A 23,150-nucleotide genomic window follows, 5' to 3' on the forward strand; every position below is an offset into this window, starting at 1 on the left:
ACTAGAACCCAAAAAGTTCATTAGATTCTCGTAATTATTTATAGCAGTGTTACACCAGTACGGGGGTACTTCGGGATGGTGGGACATCGGGGCGAGTTTCTGGGACGCGGGGAAAATGGGCCTCATTTTCGGGACAGCCAGGGGACGGTCAGGGGACGACAGCAAGGGGAGGACATGCCAAAGAGGGCTGTTGTATAGTATGCATATAGAACTTCAAATGCTAGTTATGAAATGATGTTTCAGTAGTTCACTAGAACATACCAAATTAAAATACTTGAACATAGCAAAATTGCAACATGAATTAGAACCATTGACTTCAACATAGTAACGTATTACATACCCCATAGCAACATTCAAAAATCAAAATTCAAATAGAAATTCAATACACATCCCAGCGGTGGCATGGTTGCGGAATGGCGGAGGTGGGGGTGCTTGGTTACTCAAGTATCTAGTGCAGGGACATTTCGGGGATGGGTACTTGAAGGTTTGGGAGGGAGGTGTGAGTCTCCGGGTTACACTGATTTATAGTGATTTGATTGTGGAGCCCAAGAAAGTGCGAGAATAGCTGAAGTGCATGTTGTGATTTCTTGTGATAATGATAGGCATCCTGAGATATGGTTTGCCAAATCCAGTTTTAATTGAATTTCTTATTTTTTTTGAGCTTTTGCCTGTTTATGGACTTCTATTGTATTTTTTGAAATATTCTGATTGCAATGCTAAATAAATTAAAACAATGTTGAAAACAGCTACTGCAAGCTGATGCCAAACTAAATGAGAAATTGGTTGGAAACTTGGAATAATCTGATTTGTTCAACTTATTTTCAAAACCATGCATATAAACCATACCAGGTTGTCTGCCACACAAGCTGATTTTATAAGTTGCATACGTTGGGATTCAGCCAGGAGAATAAATGTCTTCTTTCCTCCTATGCCAGGTACCCAGCTACTGGTATCATGCTATGCTCTAATTTCCTCTATGATAACTGCATTTTCTGCCCAGTAAAGTCCGTTTCTGATGAAACAATGAATTTGATGCTGCTGTATGACTGGGACTTAAATACCAATCTGCCTGCAATTTTGCTGAGATGCAGTACAGGCTTGGAACTGAAGTCTGATCTACTCCAAACACCTGTAAATAAAGTCTGATCTGCAACCTTTCCAGGCTACATCCAAGCTGGGAGTATGTGGGGTCAAACCTTGGGGTGTATGACTGGGGCTAGGACTGCAAAAACAAATAAAGATCACCTCCCAAATACTGATATGCTAATTCTGATGTTCAAGTTTTTCTTGATGCAAATAGAATTACCAACTGATCTATGCAAATTCAGACCCTTGGATGATCTTGCACACCTCAGGCCTCCAATCTTTTTAGAGTTTGGTTTTCAGATGACCCAAATAGCTGAAACCCTGATACAGAGCTCCATTTCAAAACCACAATTGCAAAATAAGTTGTCAAGGATGAACACTCAATTTTCCACTAATTTCTTTTAAAACTTTTACAAACTTATTAAAGTTTATTAAGTATATTTCCTCCTAGGAAATTTGAACCTCATAAGGGGTTATTTATCATTGCCCAAAAAAGTCCCCCATTTACTTTTATTAGTATTATTATATTAAGGCTAACTTTGGAAATAATTAAATTATTTCCAAATTAATCATAGCTTGCTCATCTAGACCCCGATCTGAAATCTGTCTAATAGCACTTGTCCAGTAATGTTGTCTGATCACTGCGAGCTAGCTGACGGTCTCCTAAAATTTAAGAACTTGCTTAAACAATAGGAGTTGCGCTAAAATCTAGAAGATTGCCATAAACTGGTCAAACTGGCTCACAAAGGCTTGATATGTCTCCATAAGCCTCCGAATGGGTACTCTGTGCAATTTGCTGGCCTGCGAGAACCATATATTTGGCCAACTTCAACTGTTCACTGACCTGCCTAAGGAGGGAACATAATAGTCTGCCCTCCTTGAGCGATCTCAATCCCGGTTGCCGCAAAATGGGCTCACTCTTCCATGAAGAGTCTGACACGTGCACTTCTTTCTCATTAATATTCCCTTACAACTATCTGCAATCTCCTCTCACGTGTATCAAGTTATCAACAATAGCCTCAAATACCAAAATTGATTTCCCTTCCTCATGAACAGCTGGTAGCACTGTAGATGGTTACGCATGGAAGATGTTTTGTACCTGGCTGTTAGTTGGTAACTCCAACTTTGGTAACCTTGAATGCTCCATAGTAATGCGGCTAGAGTTTTTGTGTGAGGATATTGTCGTCAAGTTTATCAATGCCGTGGAGATTTTAATGTGGGCCCATGTTGAAATATTTATAGTGGAACATTAGGAATTATTATACATTTCAACAGGAATATATTGCAATTTGTGGTGGAATTTCTGATTTAGTCATCAAGGCTTGAATGGGAACTGAAAATAAGTATAAATTTGGCTCAGTTTAATACATGGGGAAAACAAGTAAAGAAGATTGTTATTATCATAGGATCTGGATTAAAAGATCCCCAAACAGATTTCTAAGGCAAAACATTGATCTGGGTTTGTTTTCTTGTCATTGGTCAGCAATTTAATCAGAGTATTTTTCTGGGTTTTTGGAATATTTGGCTTTTTTGTTTTTTTTTCAATACTTGTGATTTTTTTGCAATTTTTTGATATTCGAATACAGTGCTTGGAGAAAACAAAGAAAATGCTTGAAATAATTTTACTAAAGCAAACAACTCTAACTAAGTTTTTTATTTCAATCAAACAATTGCTAGCAAACTGTACCAGGACATCAAATAACAGATTTGTATAACAGCAAATAAGAGATGGAATCATTTGGGTCCTGCGAACTTCCTCTTGTTTTCTCCAAACTGACAATGATAAGTAGAGAGGAATCAGATTTGATATGTAATCTGCAACTCATGTACTTGACATCTAGCTGGAGGGATGTGGTTTCTACCTGGGCTGTAAGGCCAGCCCTAGGTGCTTATAAAACAACTAGAACTATTATCCTCCCGCCGATCTGCATCCTTGAATACTAATTCTGCCTTGATCCAACGTGAAAAAATGATGTTTTCAACTGTATATGATGTCAGTCCCTTTCCTAGAGATGTATGGTTGAAAGTAAATGCTGATGCAAAGGTTCATATTCTGTTTAATCAAACAGATCTATAATTCTCACTTTTGCTAACTGCCTTAGTGAACCTTATCAGAGCCAATTGGTGGTGTTTTAATTTTTGTGTATGTCAGAAGAAGAGAACCAAGAAGAAGCTATCATAATGACTCCTAAAGGAAACCTCAAGAGCTGGAGGAGATGGAACAAAGAATGGAAGAGAAGTGGGAAGCCAAATTTAAGAAGATGATAAAGTTTTTGAAGATGAGATAAAAGAGGAGGATGAAGAAAGACTTGCCAAGATTTTCCTGCAAACGACAAGACATTTGTGAATGCCATAAAGGAATCACATAGAGAGGGTGTTGAGGCTAAGATAGATGTTGCTACATTCAGTGGGAAGTGTGATGGAGATGAACTCGTTGATTGGATAGAAGCCCTAGAGAACTACTTTGAATATCAGGAGGTGGCAGACAGTAAAAAGGTCAGAATTGCAAAGACAAGGCTGAAAGGATCTGCCTTGGTATGGTGGAATTGTATTTAGAATGAAAGGGAAAGACTAGGAAAGAATATGATCACAAATGGAGTAAGATGGTAATTCTACTCAAAGGAAAGTTTATGCCTGCAGTCTATGAGATCCAGAAGGGCTTAGACGTGGCTACCTACATAGTGGAATTTCATAGATTAAGCATGAGATCCAAACACCGTGAAGATGAAAGGGAGAAGGTGGCCTGGTACATGAATGGGCTTAGGTATGCCATACAGGATGAAATAAGTTTGGTTCTAACAAAAATAATAGATGAATGCTTTCCGTTGGCATCAAAGGCTAAGGAGAAGCTTAGGAGAAGAGGAAGCTTTGGTAGAAGGATTCTGTTTAGTAAAACCAATGAATCATGCCACCAAGAGTCAAGTGGAGATTTAGGTTCCAAAGGAGGAGGTTCAATAGGTAGAAGACCCAATGGAAGGGGCAGGAATGTTGCACTAGGGAGAGGTCCTAGTGTCCTCATAGGGAGATGCTATAACTGTAACCAAGTAGAGAACACTATGAACAAGTATCCTGAGAAGGCCTCAAGCTCTCACAGAGGAGAGAGAAGGAACTAATTGACAATTGAGGAAGACTGCCAGAGTGTCCATTCCTCTATTGGAAGTGCAGGACCAATCCAAGATGGAGAAAATTTGCTGGTTGGAAGAACTTTGTTGAAGGTATACCAGAAACTAAAACCAGATTAGAGGAAGACACTTTTCAAGACCAGTTGCAAAGTCCATGGAAAGGTATGTAAGGTTATAGTAGATTCTGGTTCAATTGAAAATGTAGTTTCAATAGAAATGGTAGAGAAATTGAAGCTAAAAAGATTGCCACATCCTAACCCTCAAAAGGTTTCTTGATTGAATAAGGGGCAAAATGTTTTGGCTAATGAACAAGTGTGGGTTGATTTTGAGACAGGAGAGTATAAAGATAGGTTGTTCTGTGATGTAATTTCCATTGATGCTTGCAGTTTTTGTTGGGGCATTCATGGCAATTGTTGTGGATGCTCAAAACAATGGGAAGCAAAATTCCTTCCATAACCAAAAATGGTTGGAAATTCAAGATGGTTACATAACTTGATGAGGGAACACAAAAACAAGTAGGGTCAAGTGTCATGGTAGTAAATGGTAAAGAATTCTGTAATGTCCCTGTTTCCGAGATCAATTTTAATAATAGAGGTAATATAAGGAATAAATAAATTGTAATTATAATCAAAATAATAATTATATTGATAAATACTAATAATATCTTATAAGAATAGAGTATACAAATTGTTATTTAATAAATAAATCGATAATGTTAAACTAAGTTATCTCATGTAATGTCTATTATATAATTATCTTTGAATTATTATTACAATAGAATAATATGTTAAAATTAAATAGTATTATCAATAAATTAAATATATAGTTGAATAGAGATGCTAATATTAATAATCAAGAGATCACAAATAAATAAATATTTATATGTTACAATATCATTATATGTTCATATAACTACATATGATGATAACTAATAATAAACGTTATAATAATCATTGTGACTCTACTAAGAGTCATGACTATTCCATCTCCATGTAATATATAGATAGGTGACAAAAAATAGAAAAGGGGAAAAAAGGAGAAGGTTCGAATAGGATTCACTGCAGAAATGACACATGGTATTGACTAGAAGAAAGTAAAATAAGAAAAAAAGATTTTGACATAGTGATCATTTGTCACCTGGAGCATTGGTTGATGCAGGCAGATTCATAGGCAGATCCTCATTGTACCAAACACTATTAGCAGGCAGTGAGCTAGAAAAGAAGAGAACAATCGCTTCAGATTGATACATGATTATCATTACCATTGAAAGAGTGAGCGTGGACTATATTATTACATATCAACACTCCCAGTAACATCATCTGCCAATGGTTGCTGGCATCATATATTGCAATTAGGATATATGTCTATAACTATACTAGCGGGGATAGACAACGGAGGCAGTAAAAAAGTAATATTGATTATGAAAAGGAAAGCATTCAGATCTTCATTCCAAGCCGGTGATCACCATCGCAGCAAAAGGCATCATTGTGAAATTAAATGTCATAAGCAGGCTCATAGGCTACAATTAATTGTGAACATATCAATGGGAAACATCAATCCTTAACCCACCGTGGTGATACTCAATCTATAAGAGAGAAGAGGATCCGACTCAACATTTAATTCAAAGTCCCGAGTATTAATTTGTCACTAAATATCCAACTCAGCAACACAAGTGTCAATTCAACATTAGGGGTATCTACAAGAGAAAGAAATATAGAAATCATGATTTAGTTGATTGCAATCCCCTTTAACACTGTCGTAAACTATGAAAATCTTCTCAAGTATAAGATATGATTAACCCAAACCCCACATCATTGATCCAACGTTGTTTATATATATATATACACACACCAAAAACAATTCTACCGCATTCAATCTTGCACTAAATTATAATAAACATGAAGGCGTGGAATGGGTAATGATACAGAGCATGAGTGAGAGTAAGATTGAATGATATATAGATAGCCAACATTGAGTTGAGGACTTTGTTGCTTGCATATCATACTAAATACATAAAGGAGTAGAGAGAAATATATCTCTTACAAGTTATAGTAGTTAGGTCAAGTCTTGAGGTATCCTAATAAGGGACATTACAAATTCCTAAGTATCATGAGGGAAGAGGATAACCAGGGATATGCTGTGATTTTGAAGCCCAAGGATAGGTCTTACTTAGAAGACAATAAGAAGAAAGATGTTCCTAAGGAGGTACAGGGGTTGTTGGAAAAATATAAAGGTATAGTTGAATAGGAAATACCTAATACACTACCACCAATCAGAGTCATTAGTCACCAATTTGACTTCATTCTTGGTGCAACTTTGCCAAACAAACCAGCTTATAAGATGATACCAACTCAAATTGCATAGATTGCTAGACCAATACACGAGCTTTTGGACAAATGATTGATTAAGAAAGGAATGAGCCCATGTGTGATTCCCACAATACTAGCCCCCAAGAAGGATGGTCAAAGGAGATTTTATACTTATTCAAGGGCCATTAACAAGATCACCTTTAAGTACAAGTTTTCAATGCCTAGAATTGAGGATCTTTCGGATTACTTAGGAGGATCTTGCTACTACAAGAAATATTTGAAATTTTGTTACCGCCAGAGCTGGATCAAGCAAGGGCTATGAATGGAAAACGACATTCAAGACAAATGAGGGTCTCTATGAGTGGCTAGTTATGCCATTTGGCCTTAACAATGAACTAGGTACTTTTATGGGCTTGATGAATGAGGTATTGGTTGCATTTATTGGTAAATTTGTTGTAGTTTAGCTTGATGATATCCTTGTTTTCAATTGGACGAAAGAAGAGCACTTGAAGCACTTGGATCAGTTATTGAAAACTCAATGAGGAAAATTGACGAGCAACTTGGATAAATGTGAATTCATGAAGGAAGAATTGGTGTATTTAGATTTTGTCATCTCCAAGGGCAACCTAAAGATAGATCCTTAAAAGGTGGAGGCAATCTTGAACTAGCCAACACCAAGGAATGTGGGTAATGTTAGAAGTTTTCATGGTTTGACAACCTTTTACAAGAAGTTCATTAGGAACTTAAGTCAGTTTTTGTGCTCCTATTCTAGATACAATGAAGAAGAATAATAAAGGTAACTTTTCTTGGATTGATAGCGCCAATAAAAGTTTTGAATATTTGAATGGTAGAGTAACGAATTTCCTATTTTAGCGCTCCTTGATTACAATAAGGCTTTCAATGCAGAATGTGATGCATGTAATGTGGCAATAGGAGTAGTTTTATCAGGGAGGAAGGGTATTAGCTTTCTTCTCAGAGAGGTTAATGATGCAAAAAGAAAATAGGCAACACATGATTCAGTACTGTATGCAATTTTCCAGGCTCTCAAGAAATGGAGACACTACCTTTGTCAAAAGGAATTCATTGTCTTTACTGATAATCATGCCTTTGTTTCCTCAATGGACACAATAAGTGAATTGTAAGCACATGAAGTGGGTTGAGGAATTGCAGGCTTATACTTTTATAATCAAACATAAGAGGGCGTCAATAAAATGATAGATGCACTATGTGGAAGGGTGCTAACCATTTGAGAGGTTCAGTTGTAGAACATGAGGGTAGAATCCCTCAAGGAGTTATACAAAGATGACACTGATTTTAAGGAGACATATGAGGTTTGTTCTAACTTTTTGGACACTTGTCATGTGGAGTTTTATGTATTTTTGTCACAGGATGGGCTATTGTTCAAAGGAGCAATCAACTTTGTGTACCAAAATGTTGCATGAGAGAGAACATTAAGGAGAAGCACAATGGGAGTCTAGATGGTCACTTTGGCCTAGATAAGACTTTCGAACAAGTTAGGAGGTTCTACTTTTGGCCCATGTTGTACACAAATGTGAGAAAGTTGGAGAGCTATGGCATTTGTCAAAGGATTGAAGGCACTTCTTCTATTGTAGACCTATATCAACCTTTACCTATTCCTAACATGCCTTGGGATAGCATAAGTATTGACTTTGATTTAGGCCTTCCTAGGACCTCTAAAGGAAATGTTATTATCTTTGTAGTTGTTGATAGATTTAGTAAAATCACATACTTTATTGCTTGCATTTTCACTCACGATGCACCTCATATTGTAGGAATCTTTTTCAAGGAAGTTGTTGGAATTCATAGTTTGCCTCTTAACATTGTCGTTGATAGAGATTTGAAGTTTGTAGGACACTTTTGGTGTACCATGTGGAAGAAGTTGGGTACATAATTGTCTTTTACATCTGCATATCACCATCAAACTAATGGTCAAGCTGAGGTGGCGAACAGATCTCTTGGCAACTTGTTAAGATGTTTACCCAAGCAGCATGGACCAAGTTGGGATATGGTCATTAATCAAGCAAAAGATTTTGTAGTCACCATGAAAGACATTCATGAAAGGGTCAAGGATGTATTGGAGAAATAGGTAGAGAAATACAATTCTAAGGCAGTTGAGAGGAAAATAGATGCTCAATACAAGGTAAGAGACTTAGTAATGACCTATTTGAAGAAGGAGAGGCTTCCTAAAGGACAACCTACCAAGCTTTTGATGAAGAAGATTGGTCTGTGAATAATATTGCTTAAATATGGTTCAAATGCATATGAAATGATTTGCCTCTAGGCTTAGCAATCTCACCCATTTTCAATGTTTGTGATTTGTTTTCCTATAAGTATACTATGGATGTAGATATTGATGAAGAAGATGAAGTTGAGTGTCTCACAAATCTTCCATCTAATGTTCCATTGAAGCTTGAGAATATTTTGGACTCCAAGGTGCGGTTAAGAGCACTAGAAACAAGACATAGAAAGAATTCCTTGTGAGGTAGGGTGGCTTGTGTGATGAGGATACTACTTGGATGACAGAAGAAGATATCATCAGACATGGAACCAGTGTTGCAGCCTTGCTTCCTCAAGGGACTTGAGCTTTCTTCAACTGAGGTAGTATGGTGCAGGGCACCTAAGGGTTTGAATGACTCTTAAGGGCATTTTGGTACCTTGGAGATGTTTTGTGATGTAAGGTCTGGTATAGACCATTTCACAATTTGACGAGTTGTAATAAGGCCAATAGAACCAATACTGTGTTGGTAATGTGATAGGACCCATGTGGTCAAATTTGGTTAATGACCATCTTCAACTTGTAGAAGGGGGCCAAATATTGATCGGTAGTCATTTGGGTTGGCCAAATATTGATCGGTAGTCATTTGGGTTATTTTGGACCAAGTCTTCCTATTCCTATTCTAAGTTGTTGGTTTGGGTTTGGTTCCAAGTTCAAAGTTCAAGAATCGGTTTGCAACTTCGTCAAAATTTTGGAAAGGGGTTTGGGTTCGTTAGTACAAAAACATATAAAAATTATACATATTTATGAAGCATGCTTTAAAAGTAGAATGTAGCATAGTAGCGTAAACAAATTTAAACAACAAAAACACCATAAATAGTCAAACTTGTAATCATAGTGATCATACCATTATATACTTCAATCAATGTCAACATCAAAGATTCAAAACATTATAATTATCAAGTTCAAGTATAGTTGTTTCAGTTCATTGTTCAACAAATGGAATGAAAATCAGAAAAACTATTAATATTCTAAGTTCTTCACTCTTCATCTGCATCTTCTTCATCTTCTTCTTCGGTATTACTTGAGATAAGGCCAGTAGGATCAGTAGCAGAAGCAACAATAGTATTGACATCAAAGTCGTCTAAATCATCCATTGTAAGCCGAGCAGTGGAAGCATCCAAGTCTGCAATCTCTGCACCTATATCCCACTTCTTTGTATTCTTTACTCTTGTGTGAAAGAAGGCGCAAGTTGTTATGCACAAATACTAGGTTCTCTGCTCTTTTTGATTGCAACCTATTGTGCTTCTCCGAGTGGATGAAAGAATAGGTGCTCCAGTTTCTTTCTGATGTAGAAGAGCTAGTAACCTATGATGACGACACAGGGTAAGTAGTTAAAAAAGAATTAATTCAATTTTATAAAAAATTTAAAATCACTTTCAAGTCATGATTCTTTTGAAGATAAATTGAGCTAATGTTTTTTAAATAAATTAGAAAACTTGTGATATAATTTTGATTGCAAGGAGCTGCAATGTTTGGAATCTTTGGCCATGCAGGTACCACCAACTAGGAGCATTCTTCTTGAACCAATGACAAATAGCATCGTTACTTAGACCTCTAGCATTCACAAACTCTATGATATCACCCATGATTACATCTCTCATATCGTCATTAGGAAATAGTCTTTTAGATGCTGCCTAGTACTCGTCAGACACTTCCATATCTCTATATGGTGGCAACCTTCCAGGTAGACTAAAATATTGAGAGCTATAGTATTTGGGTGTCAAGGCATAGGCGAGCAAATGTAGTGGATTGGTCATCCTGTTCCATCTTTCAACTATAATTGCTTGCAGTTGTTTGAAAAAGGTCTCTTGTAGATCTTGCTCCTCATTCATAATTTGCTTGATCTTCTCAAGCATTGAGTCTATACCATCATAGATCTCTCCAAGGAAAGGCCTATCCATGTCAGTGTACCTAAGGATGCTCATGATGGGCTCAGTGATCTTAAGGAGATATTCCACATGTTACCACCATGCATCAGCCAATATCCTATCCTTTATTTTGTTTTCCCTATTAGTGTTCTTTTGCTTCCATACACCCCAATTGTAGCTGATTACCATACGTTGAAGTGCATCTTTCACCTACACAAGTTGCCTCAAGACGATTATATGTGATGCAAAATGGGTATCAACAACCTATTACATAAATTAGAGCAAAAAACAACTATTAGATACATATTTTAGAAAAGCATATACATTATACAATCAAAATATGAAAAATCAGAAATTGTCAAATATTAAAAATTAAATTACTAACTTGTTCAAGTTCATTACCTTCAATAGCTCCAATTTTGAGTGGTTTCTGAAAAGAGATTGAGTCATATAGTGGGTTGTGACAAACATTTGAATGTCCTTAACCAGTTCTTACATTGTTTTGATCCTCTCAATTTGGTTCCCAATCTTCTGTAGCATAAGATTGAGTGAATGGACTGCAAAAGGGGTCCAAAAGATATGTTGGTATTGTTCTTCAACCAACAAACCAGCTGCTCTACAATTCTTTGCATTGTACGTTATGATTTGGACAACGTTTCTTGCACCCACTAGTTCAATGGCCTCAATTAGGATATTAGCAATAAATGCCCATTTTTTACTTGGCCGTCACAATCCACTACTTTCAGAAACATTGCCCCTTTAGGGGACACCGCAAGGACATTGATCAAGGGATGGTTCTTGGAATCCTTCTATCCATTTGAAACAATTGTCACCCCTATCTCAATCGATGAGTCCCTTATGGGCTTCAATTGATCTGTAATCTGCTGGACCTATTGATCCAACAAGGTGGTGCACACTTTCTCATACTGTGGCCACAATACCCTCTTGGAGCTTCATTGGCAGCCCTCAACATGACCTTCCAAAATGGAGAGCGAACAACATTAAAGGACAACCCATTTGCATATAGGCATCTTCCCACCTTAATGTCATCAATTTCTTGACTCTTATTTTGAAAAGCAGTTTCTGGTAGTCCCTTTCTTTTGTGTGCAAGGGGTACAAATTCAGTGTTAGTGTTTGCTGTGGTATTAAAAAAGGGGTGCTCTTGTACTATAACATTTGGGGGGGGGTTGCATCCCATTTTCTCATTTACTTTTATTTCTACTAAGTTCTGTTTCCCCACGTCCTCTCTCTTCTACTGCCTCACACTCTTCAATATATTTTAACACGATTTCATTTGGTATAGGAGCACTGTTGATGTCAGTTTTGTACCACTAGATAAAATATAGTAATTTAATACTTGATATGGGATTTCAAACACTCAATTCCTCTCTTGAAAAGTTAATAGTCATGGAGACATGAGAATAACCCAATGTTCCTTACACTTGTGGATACTAACTCAGTTATCGATGTGATTTGCTGGTAATCACGTAGGCGGGCTTACTTTTATTCATTTGAAGATAACTTGGTGGTACTTCGCTTGCTTGACTTGTTCTTTTGATCACTTTCACTTTCAACTACTCCTACCACTAAATGCTTATTGCTCTACTACTACTCCTATAGATGGAGAAATTAGGAAATGGACGAGGATCTAACCAAATGAAAGCATGCCAGCGGCGCTACCTCCATTGGTGCGATGATTCTAAGGGATACTCTTAGGATTTTCACACTAGCACCTATCTTCCAACCCAACTTGAAGTACAAGTGGAAAGATGATATGCAAGTAGAACTTAGGAGCGATTGGACTAGATTACCACACAAGGCTTCCTAACAAGCCGCTAGGATGCTAGTGGCCTAGTATATAGGTCCCTATCAAACATTCACTAACATCACCATATAATTAGCCATCTACTTCTACTCTAACAACATGAAATGAAATCCTACTTTAATTTGAGAGCTAAGAAGAACCATGCAATACACCAAAATGATCATGTACATCCACCATGCAAGCCACAACAATGAATAGAGAATAATTTTGATAGTATTTTGGCAACAATTCTCCAACATAACTCCCTCACAAATGAGAGCAAAATGGCCTTATATACAGGCTCCAAATTACAATGAATGGCCAAGATTAAGAGGCAAAATCAAGGGCCAAGATTATATCATACAAACCCTAATTAGGGTTACAATTATTCAACCAATTACATGAGGGCACCAACTTTGTGGGCCAATGAGAAAATTACAATAATTTGTCAACCAATGAGAACATAAGACACTTAGTATGATTTGATTGCTTGCACATGAAAGTGCCACCTCATCAACCTTATCTTAAAAATTTATTCAATCCTTGAGATAAGGTAAAGCCTTGGATGCTTGAGCTTGTCCTTAGAAGCTTTCTCATCACCACTTGAACTTGCTCGTACTTGATGTCCTGACCCTGAAAGGATGAGGTCTTCATGCACTTGGGGTAATCTTGCCTTGGCCTCGATGGCTTCCTTGGATGTGAACTTCTTTGCAACTTGAGAGCATCGCCCTTGGCCACTACCTTGAAATTGAACTTAACCTCCCCAAGTATCCTTGCCTTCCTTAACCTTCCCATTCGAATCCAACCAAGCTTGCTTGCACGAATAGACAAGCCTTGCCCAGCCTCAAATATTTTCAAATCTTTTCTACTAATCCACTCTTTCTTGAAATTGTGGGGCTTCTTGAATCTCAATCTTCAATCAAATTCGCCCTTTACCTGATTTCATTCTTTACCAAAGCTTGCACTTCAACCTTTGTCGGCTTGCAATCAAATAGAAGGGCTAGGACCCCATGTGGAATTGCTTCTAGTTTTGCACTACCCTAAGTTGTAATTCTAGATTTTCACTTATAATTCTAGCCCAATCAAATTTGCCCTTTCCATTTGCAATTTTATCAATAAAGTAATACATCCAATTCTCGAATTGCATACCTTGTGAGACGCCCATGACTCAGTTGAGCAGCACAATGAGGTCGCCATACTCTTAGTTGAAGTCAGATTAGGTGAACCTTGACACCTTGGTGACTCCCTTCTTGCTTTCATGTACCCAATTCTGTTATAGGAGAGTGAAGTTGGCATCTTGATTATCCTGGTGGAACTTGGCACCCTGATCCATCGTTTGTCTCTCAACTGTATCATATTTATAGTGCCACTGTTGGTGTCATAGACTTGCCTCAATTTCGAGAAGAAGGCAGTCTTTGACATCATGTCTTACTTGTCTTTTGGTATACATTCCTCTTGGGTTCTTGCTTGCACTAACATCTACCATCCTAAACACTTATTTCTACCCCTTCATTCTAAGTGATATGGACTACCCTTATCGATCTCCAACCTTGTTTCTATCGATGGATTCTAACTTATTTCTGCCTTGCCAAGTCGTATCACTGCACTTATCAATCTCCAATCTTCAACCTAGGGGTGGGACTACTACTTATTTCTACCTCTTCATGCTTTAGGATGGACTACACTTATGACTCCCTCTCCAATACCTATGGTGGTCTAGCTTATTTCAGCCTCTCCAAGTGACCTATTATGAAAACTATACTTATATCTTCCAACTCTAACCTATCGATGGGATGATGAAGTGGTGGATGAAAAGTACAAGGAAGAGAAGAGAAACAAAACCAAGTAAGAACAAGAGAGAGACAACGTTGCCTTTAGAGTGGCCTCCAAACACGGAATGAAGTTCGTCCTTCCACCAACAAAGAACACCTTTGAAAATTTGTCCGGCCTGTGAAAATTTAGTCCACCAAGCAAGAATGTGATGTCATGGCAAGTGAAATAAGACCTTGGAATTCTGTCCACCTTATGCAAATACTGAAAATGCTTATTAAAACTCCATGTGTAGGGCACCAAAATGTGTGAAAATCTGCCCTTATGTTGTCCAAATCAGATTTGATGAAATTTTGGAAATTGTCATTGAAATACTTGATCTAGGGCACAAAACAATGTCCTCAAATCTGCCTTCAATATCCTTCAAAATAGTTGCCAATAGTAGAAGATGTCAATAAAAATTGCTAGAGTTTGGTTATGACCCAGCTAGGGTATGAAGTGCTGCAATAAAACTTGTCAAATCAGGCCCTCAAATTTGTCATAAATGATATAAATCAGATTTCCAAAACACTATCCAAATTCTGTCCAAAATGCCCTAGAAGTTGCCGCAAATAAAACCCTAACATGCACATGCAAATTGCCCAGAATGAAGGTGCTCAAATGTGATGGATTTTGCTGCCTTATGGAGATTGGAATTGACGCCAAAGGATCAGATCTGAAAATGAATCAGATGCTGCCCAAAACAGTCCACAATGGAGGTGCCAAAACTCTAGATGCTAACACATGCCTCAAAACCCTAGCTCGCTGCTAGCGAATAGATCTGATATAAAATTGCAGCCCCTTTGCAAGAAAAAAATCAGGCCTCCATAAAATTCGCTCAAGCAAGAAAAATCTGAATTTGCCTCAAAATTGCCTAGGACAGAAATTCGCCCAAGATGGAAGAAGAAAAAAAAGCCTCCAAGCAAGGAAAATCTGCTCGAAGAAGAAAATTGCCTCTCCACAAATTTCGCCCAACACATGAGGAAGATGGAATGAGAAATGAAAGAGGGGGAAACCTCTCTTATACCAACATTTCACTTATCCTCCAAGCTAGCCAACTTGCCCCGGGAGAGACAAAAAATTAAATTAGGCTACCATTCATGGTCCAAATTTAAATGCATTATTAAAATTACCTCGTCCATAGTGAAATTAGCATATTTAATTGCCGGTTAGGACCAAAATTGTAAAATAAAATTAAGAAACCCTTGGAAATGTTAAAATTTCCATTTAATAACTTTTTAGTAATTAAAATATCATTTAAAATTGGATTTAGCAAGCTAAAATTGATTTTTCAATTTTAATTTACCAATTTTTTTTTAATAATTTTAAAATCTTCAAGGCAAATTTAACCAATTTAATGCAAAATTTTGCAATTTAATCCATTTAAATTTTTTTTTTTTAAACCAAAATAAATCATTTCTCTAACATCCAAAATCGATTTTTTCAATTCAATTTCACTATCACAAAATTTTCTTTTCACGAAAAAAATTAAAATTTTTCCAAAACAATTAAATCTAATGAGATTTTTTATTTTGGAAAAATGCTCAATATTATACAATTACATCCAATTTTCAAAATAAATTGTCTAAGTCCAAAAATTTGTAAATTTATCCTACCGAATATTGTTCTAACCATAAAAAAAAATGTCGTCTTTGAAATTTGTTCGGCCTACGGATAAATTTGCAGTTTTGGAAAATCGAGCTAAGACCATGTGAAAAATAAATTTAACCTCCTCCCTCTTGACCCAAAGGCGTCCAAGATGTACAATTTTCTAAAATTGGAAATTTTTGGACAACTTCGAAAAATTATTGCCAAGGCAATCAAAAAAAGGGGGTCCCCAAAAATTTTTGGGTGATGATGTGAAAACTTCACAACAGGCACCTTTTTTGCTAGGGCATGTCTTGACTCCTCTTCGAGTGTATTCTCACAAATGACCTACCACACAATAATAAGAACTATTTCTTTCTACACCACAACCCCCGTCATCTCCAACAGAATGCACCACCTCCTGGAAGGGGTCTTATAATTTCTAGAGACTTCTATAGAGGAGAATTAGTGTTGGGTTCTCTTCTTTGTTCGGTATTGCCTACTAATGAAGAGGTAGATGTCATTCCTTTCCCTGTGTCAAGAAATTTGATACATGTTCATAATTTATATGCAAGAAAATGACAAATTCTGTAAAAATGGAAAAGAACATATGAAGGCTGAAAGAGAAATGGTACAATAAAAAAAACAAAAACAGAAATGATTGCAAATGGAATAAGATCTTACCTTTTCCAGCCATTGCAAGCTTGCAAATGTCTATGAATGATGCACAAACACTTCACCCAGAAATCAATCTTCAAACTCCTTGCACAACTAGATGCTTGCCCAAAAACTTATGTGCTCTTCCTTAAGACAAAATAACCTGTTTGGAAACATACAATGACAATGAGAGGCCACCAAAATCTATTAATAAAAACTTTTAGGATTGTGGATGTCAAAAAACATTTCTTTTTTGCTCACAAGAGCACTTTCTAGTCATTTGTGGGGCCTAGTTCGCTATGGGTTTGAACTTTTTGGTGTTGGTTCACTCGGGTTTGAACCTAGTTCAAATCTGATCATACCCGCAGGGAAAAAAAACTAACCTTGCGTGAACCAAGTTTAAACCGGACCAGAACCACAGACCAATTTGAACTTTTTCTGGTCCAGGGGGGAAAGTATCATGGCAACTTAGTTCCTAATTGAATTGTAAAGGAAAGTGCAAGTTTTGCTTAATTGTTTTCATGTTGTCAATGTTGTGAACATTGACACATTAATGTATTTGTGCACTCCAATGGCCACCTATATCCCATACCTCAGCAATGGAAATTGGGTGATCATGACCTTCAGCAATAGACTTCTCCTTAGCCACAGAAAAATACAGTAGGAGAGATGGTCAATTGTATACCTCAACACAATTGCCAATGCAACTCAGAATAAAATCTCAGATTTGAATCTACAATACTTAAGTTGTAGATCCAATGGAACAACTCAGAATGGAGACCCTTATACTTCAACAAGGGCACAAAAATCAGAACTCAGAAAAAACCACAATGGCAACAAAAGAAAATAAATATTCAAGTGTGCTTTTTCCAATGAAATGAGCTCATATTTATAATGCTTTGTTGATAAAAGTTTCCAAAAGAACTCAACTTCAAAAACTCAAAAAGTTTCCCAAAAGAACTGAGCTTTTGAAACTTTTCAAATACATCACTTTAAATATTTTATAGTTGGCATATATTACAATAATAGATAAGACGTCTATTATTAGTTAATGGTTATCTTGTAAATATCTTTAGCTTTAGTTTGCTTTCGTTTTTTGCTTTCTCTGGAATAGAATGTTTCTATTCTTTACGATCGTTTCCTAAGGAAACATCGTCTCTTCCTTTTGTATAAATTGACCTTTCGGTCTCTGTTATTAATAAGCAAGTATTTACCAATTACCTTGTAATATGATATCAGAGCTAAATACTTAAATTTTTTCGGAAAAATTTATAATTTCTTCTTGAAATTATTTGTTTAAATTTTTCCAAAATTATTTCAGCTAATTTCTGCAAAACCCACCTAGGGTTTTTCTGCTTGGAGAAATTCCCGAATTACGGGTCTGCAAATCGCATGGAAATCGTGGCCATTTTTTGGAGACTCGCGTTTTTGGAGTGAAAATCTGCATGTTTCTGTATCAAATCTTCATGGTCTTAGCCGTCTCAGTCTGTCATCGTGCTCTGGGAAGCAGATTCGACCATTTTTCATCAAGAAAGCTGAAGTTTTTTCAAGCTCTTTTCAGCTAGGGCCGTTTTTTTCGAAACCCTAATTTTTGGGGTCGAAATTTTTTTTTGTTTGCAGATTCTTGGTGGGTTTTTCGAGAGCTCAACTGGGTTGTCGTCCGTTTTTTCTGGGTGCCTCGATTTTCGAGCCAGCGGATTCAGAAAATGACAGCAGATTCCTTCTGGGTTTTTCGAGCTCTCTTTTGGGTCATTCTCTGATTCTTCTGGGTCTTTCGTATTTTTGCCTCGAAGAACGTGCCTTCACAGATTTTCATAGTTTTCATTGAAAAACGTGCCATGGCATCTCTGACAAATATTCTGCTCGAGCATAATTCCAAATTCAATGGTCGCAATTATGGAACCTGAAAGCAGCGCATCATCGCAATCTTCGAATATCGAAACAGTGATCAACTTGTTCTGGGTGTTAAGCAGCGTCCAACTTCTCCGGGTCCTGATCAAGATACATGGGATTTGAACAATCGAGAGGCAGTAATGCTTCTCAAACTCTCCGTAGCTGATGACCAGCTTTCTCAGATTCCATCCGGCAAGACAACGGCCGAAATCTGGACACATCTAAAAGGTCTTCATGAGACTTCCGACAAGAGCAGAGCCTTCTTTCTGAAAAACACTCTGTTTTCTATTGTCATGGATGAGCGCACCTCGCTCCAAGCACACCTGAATCGGATTCAGGAAATCCGTGATCAGTTACTTGCCATCGGTCGCAAGATGGAGGAAGAGGATATTGTGGTAATCACTCTTCGGAGTTTACCAAATTCCTATGAGCATTTTATCGAGACTCTCAACATCACATCTACTGGTGTTGATCTAAAGTTCACTGATCTCTGCACCCTGTACTTCAGCAAGATCGGTGGAAACAACAGTTCGGTAGCAGCTCTAGTTCCACCTCCACTGAGCAAGCCTTTGCTGCGAAATCGTTTCAGAAGGATAAGGGCAAGTTTCAGCAACCATCTCAGCAGAAGTCTTCTGCTCTAGCATCCGATGGTACCAAAAAGAAGAACATTCAATGCAACTATTGCCACAAGTATGGTCACATGAAGGTTGCATGTCGGAAACACTTAGCTGCCCAGTCTAAGCAATCAGGTTCGCAACCCAAAGCGAACAGTGCAGAGCACACTGAGCAGGTGGAATTTGCCTTTTACGCCTTCATGGCTAAAAGACCCGCAGATCATGTACAGTCATCTGCCTGGTACATTGATTCAGGTGCCTCTCGACATTTCACTCACCGCAGAGACTGGTTTACTGACTACCAACCTTATTCAGATTCTATTATCTTTGGTGGTGGAGAAGAGTACACGGTTGTTGGTAAAGGCAACATTCAAATTCAGTCTGTTGGGAGGAAGCTCATATTCCTTGATGTGTACTACGTTCCAGGGATGGAACTAAATCTACTCTCGGTCAGTTAGTTGCTGCGACATTCTCCACACTTGGCAGTCACCTTTAGTTCACATCAGTGCACCATCACTGATCGGGCGACTAAGTCTACTATTGCAGTTGGTCTTGAGGATCATGGTCTTTTTAGACTTACTGATTTTGGTGATTCTCAGGACTTAGCTATGGCTGCTCGGCGATCTTCCATCAGCTCACTTTGGTATCAGCGATATGGGCACTTAAATGTGCATTATCTCTCACAACTTGCTCGGGATGAGCTTGTTCTTGGTTTGCCAGAGATTCAAACCCAACACCTTGGAGTTTGTGACGCATGTCAGGCTGGGAAGCAACATCGCACACCTTTCCCCAGTGGCGATTCTTGGCGAGCTTCTCAAGTACTTCAGCTTGTTCATGCTGATATCTACGGCCCTATGGCCACTCCTTCTGTTCTTGGGTACAAGTATTTTTTGTTGTTTGTAGATGATTTCAGTAGAAAAATGTGGGTGTATTTCCTTAAAAAGAAATCCGATGCGTTTATTGTATTTCAGAAGTTTAAACCCTTAGTTGAAAAAGAGTCTGGGAAATCTATTATTACTCTTAGATCAGACAATGGGGGGGAATTTTGTTCTAATGTTTTCTCCAGCTTCTTGGATACACATGGAATCCAACGCCAATTCACCACACCCCACACGCCACAACAGAACAGTGTAGTTGAACGTCGGAATAGGACAATCACCGAGATGGCTTGTTCCATGCTCGAACACAGACATGTTCCGAAGCGTTTTTGGGTAGAAGCAGTTAACACTGCAGTTTATCTGTTGAACCGGTCACCCACAGTGGCGGTCAAAGGTAAAACTCCGGAAGAGGCCTGGTCAGGTCGCAAGCCCAGAATCAGTCACCTGAAGGTTTTTGGCTCTCTTGCTTTTGTTTGGATCCCTGATGCTTCACGCACCAAGTTGGATGCCAAGAGTCAAAAACTGATGCTTGCTGGATATAGCAGTCTTCACAAAGCCTACCGCCTTATTGATGTTGAGACATCTCGTCTCATATACAACCGCGATGTAGTCTTTGATGAGCAGCGAGGACCATTCATGCCTGTTTCTCCTGTTCCTGATCCAGCAGACCAGCCTATGCAGGTTCATGATTTGGGAGTTCGGCTTCCATTAGGTCCACCTGATGGGAGGGCTCCAGTAGCTCCTACAGCTCCAGTCCTGCCAGTGATACCTATACAGCCACCTCCGGCTTCTCCTGCAGGATCACCTCGTTTTGAAGATGCTTCACCTGAGTTTGATCCAGATTCTTCTGATCAGGATCCTGCTGATCAAGCATCTCCTAGTACTACTGTTGGTCATTCTCCTCTCCGGCCTAAGTGGTGGGCTAAGACACTTGCTGATCTTCATGATGATGAGCTCATTGATGGGAGAACTACTCGAAAAAAGAGCAAAACTATAGATTCTGTTAACTTTGCTCTTATGGCCAACATTCACAGTGTGTTTGAACCTCAAACATATTCCGAGGCTAAACTAATTCCAGAGTGGGAACAGGCCATGCAATCTGAACACCAGAGCCTGCTAAAGAACAACACTTGGGTCCTTTCTGATCTTCCCCCAGGGAAGAAACCCATTAGCTGCAAATGGGTCTACAAAATCAAATACAAATCAGATGGTACTTTGGATAAGTACAAAGCTCGTTTAGTGGCAAAGGGCTTTTCTCAGCGTCAGGGCATTGATTATGAGGAGACCTTTGCTCCTACTGCAAAGATGAGCACCATCAGATTAGTCTTAGCCATGGCAGCACAGTTTGGCTGGAAGGTCCATCAGATGGACGTAAAGAGTGCTTTCCTGAATGGTGATTTCCATGAAGAGGTCTACATGACGCAGCCTCCTGGTTTCAAGGTTGCTGGTAAAGACCATCAGGTTCTCAGATTGGTAAAAGCTCTCTATGGTTTGAAGCAGGCCCCTCGGGCATGGTACATCAAGATTGATACGTACCTCAGTGATCAAGGCTTCAAGAGGAGTTCTTCAGACTCAAATCTGTACATCAAGACTACTGACAGTGACATCATCCTTCTGGTTATCTATGTGGATGATCTGATCATCACTGGCAGTTCGGCATCTTTGATTCAGGGAATCAAACAACACTTATGCCAGTCTTTTGATATGACTGACCTTGGGCTCATGCATTATTGCTTAGGTGTTGAAGTTTGGCAACAGTCTTCTGGTATATTCATCTCTCAGTCCAAATATGCCAGAGCCTTGTTAGACAAATTCCGAATGCAGGATTGCAAACCTGCATCTACACCTATGGAGAAAGGTCTCAAGTTATCAGCCAAGTCTGATTCTCCTTCCGTTGATGATACTACGTATAGGCAACTAGTAGGCAGCCTCATCTACCTATCTGCTACTAGGCCTGATATCAGCTTCCCAATCAGCTATATTTCACGCTTTATGACAGCTCCTAAGGCTGATCATTGGATGGCAGCAAAGCGTGTGCTTCGTTATGTGAAGGGCATTTCTGATTATGGACTTCTGTATTCTCGGAGTTCTAATCCTAAACTCAGTGGGTTCACAGATTCAGATTGGGCAGGCTCTGTTGATGATAAAAAGTCAACATCTGGATATGTGTTCAGTTTGGGATCCGGTGCAGTCACATGGACCAGCAAGAAGCAGCAGGCAGTTTCTCTCTCTTCTACAGAGGCTGAATATAGAGGGACTGTTAAGGCAGGATGTGAAGCTGTTTGGCTTCGTCGGATGCTTGGGGATATGCAGATGTCACCAGCAGGACCGACTACTCTGTTTGTTGATAACGAAGGCGTTATCAAGTTAGCACGGAATCCAGTCTTCCATGAACGAACCAAGCATGTGGATGTTCATTGTCATTACATACGACAGCTGGTTGAAGACGGGACTATAGATCTGCAGTATGTTCCTACCTCAGATCAGACTGCAGACATTCTCACCAAGCCTCTTGGTCCTGATAAGTTTGTCAAATTCAGAGGACAGCTTGGTGTGTTAGATAGATTAACCATTAAGGGAGGGTATTACAATAATAGATAAGACGTCTATTATTAGTTAATGGTTATCTTGTAAATATCTTTAGCTTTAGTTTGCTTTCGTTTTTTGCTTTCTCTGGAATAGAATGTTTCTATTCTTTACGATCGTTTCCTAAGGAAACATCGTCTCTTCCTTTTGTATAAATTGACCTTTCGGTCTCTGTTATTAATAAGCAAGTATTTACCAATTACCTTGTAATAGCATAGGTATATAATAAATGGCTCCTTTCAATGATGACTCAACCCTCAACTTAAGTAAAATTATAAAGTTAAATTATAACTAAATAATAAGCCATTTAATGATTTAAAAATAGTTTGGCTACGAAAATGATAATAACTCCCACAATATTTATCCTTTAAATATGTCGTTTGAAACAGGATTCACTTTTACTATTGCTTCATGTGATCAAATGCACCTTCCAAATATAGAAAGGGTCCATCTCAATTAACACCCGACTTACGACAATTAGTAAGTACATAAATCTAAGCCCAAATGAAGTCGAATTTGAGCCAAACGAAGACCAACCTGTAGCTTACTGAATTGTGGAGAAGACAAGACCCTCCCAAGCCAAGCCACTACCTCAAAAGACCCTCTGTCCACAATAATTAGCCTACGAGGATCACAAT

General features: G+C 38.3%; 1 protein-coding gene across 10 annotated transcripts in view; it reads left to right on the plus strand.

Annotated features, from left to right (window-relative positions):
- LOC149535778 (uncharacterized) overlaps positions 1–23,150 on the plus strand; it is a 218,642-nt gene that overhangs the window by 70,352 nt on the left and 125,140 nt on the right. The window lies entirely within an intron of this gene.

This window comes from Cupressus sempervirens, chromosome 10, assembly GCF_028749045.1.
Source record: "Cupressus sempervirens isolate cs-2001-9-10 chromosome 10, ASM2874904v1, whole genome shotgun sequence".
NCBI classification, from domain to species: domain Eukaryota; kingdom Viridiplantae; phylum Streptophyta; class Pinopsida; order Cupressales; family Cupressaceae; genus Cupressus; species Cupressus sempervirens.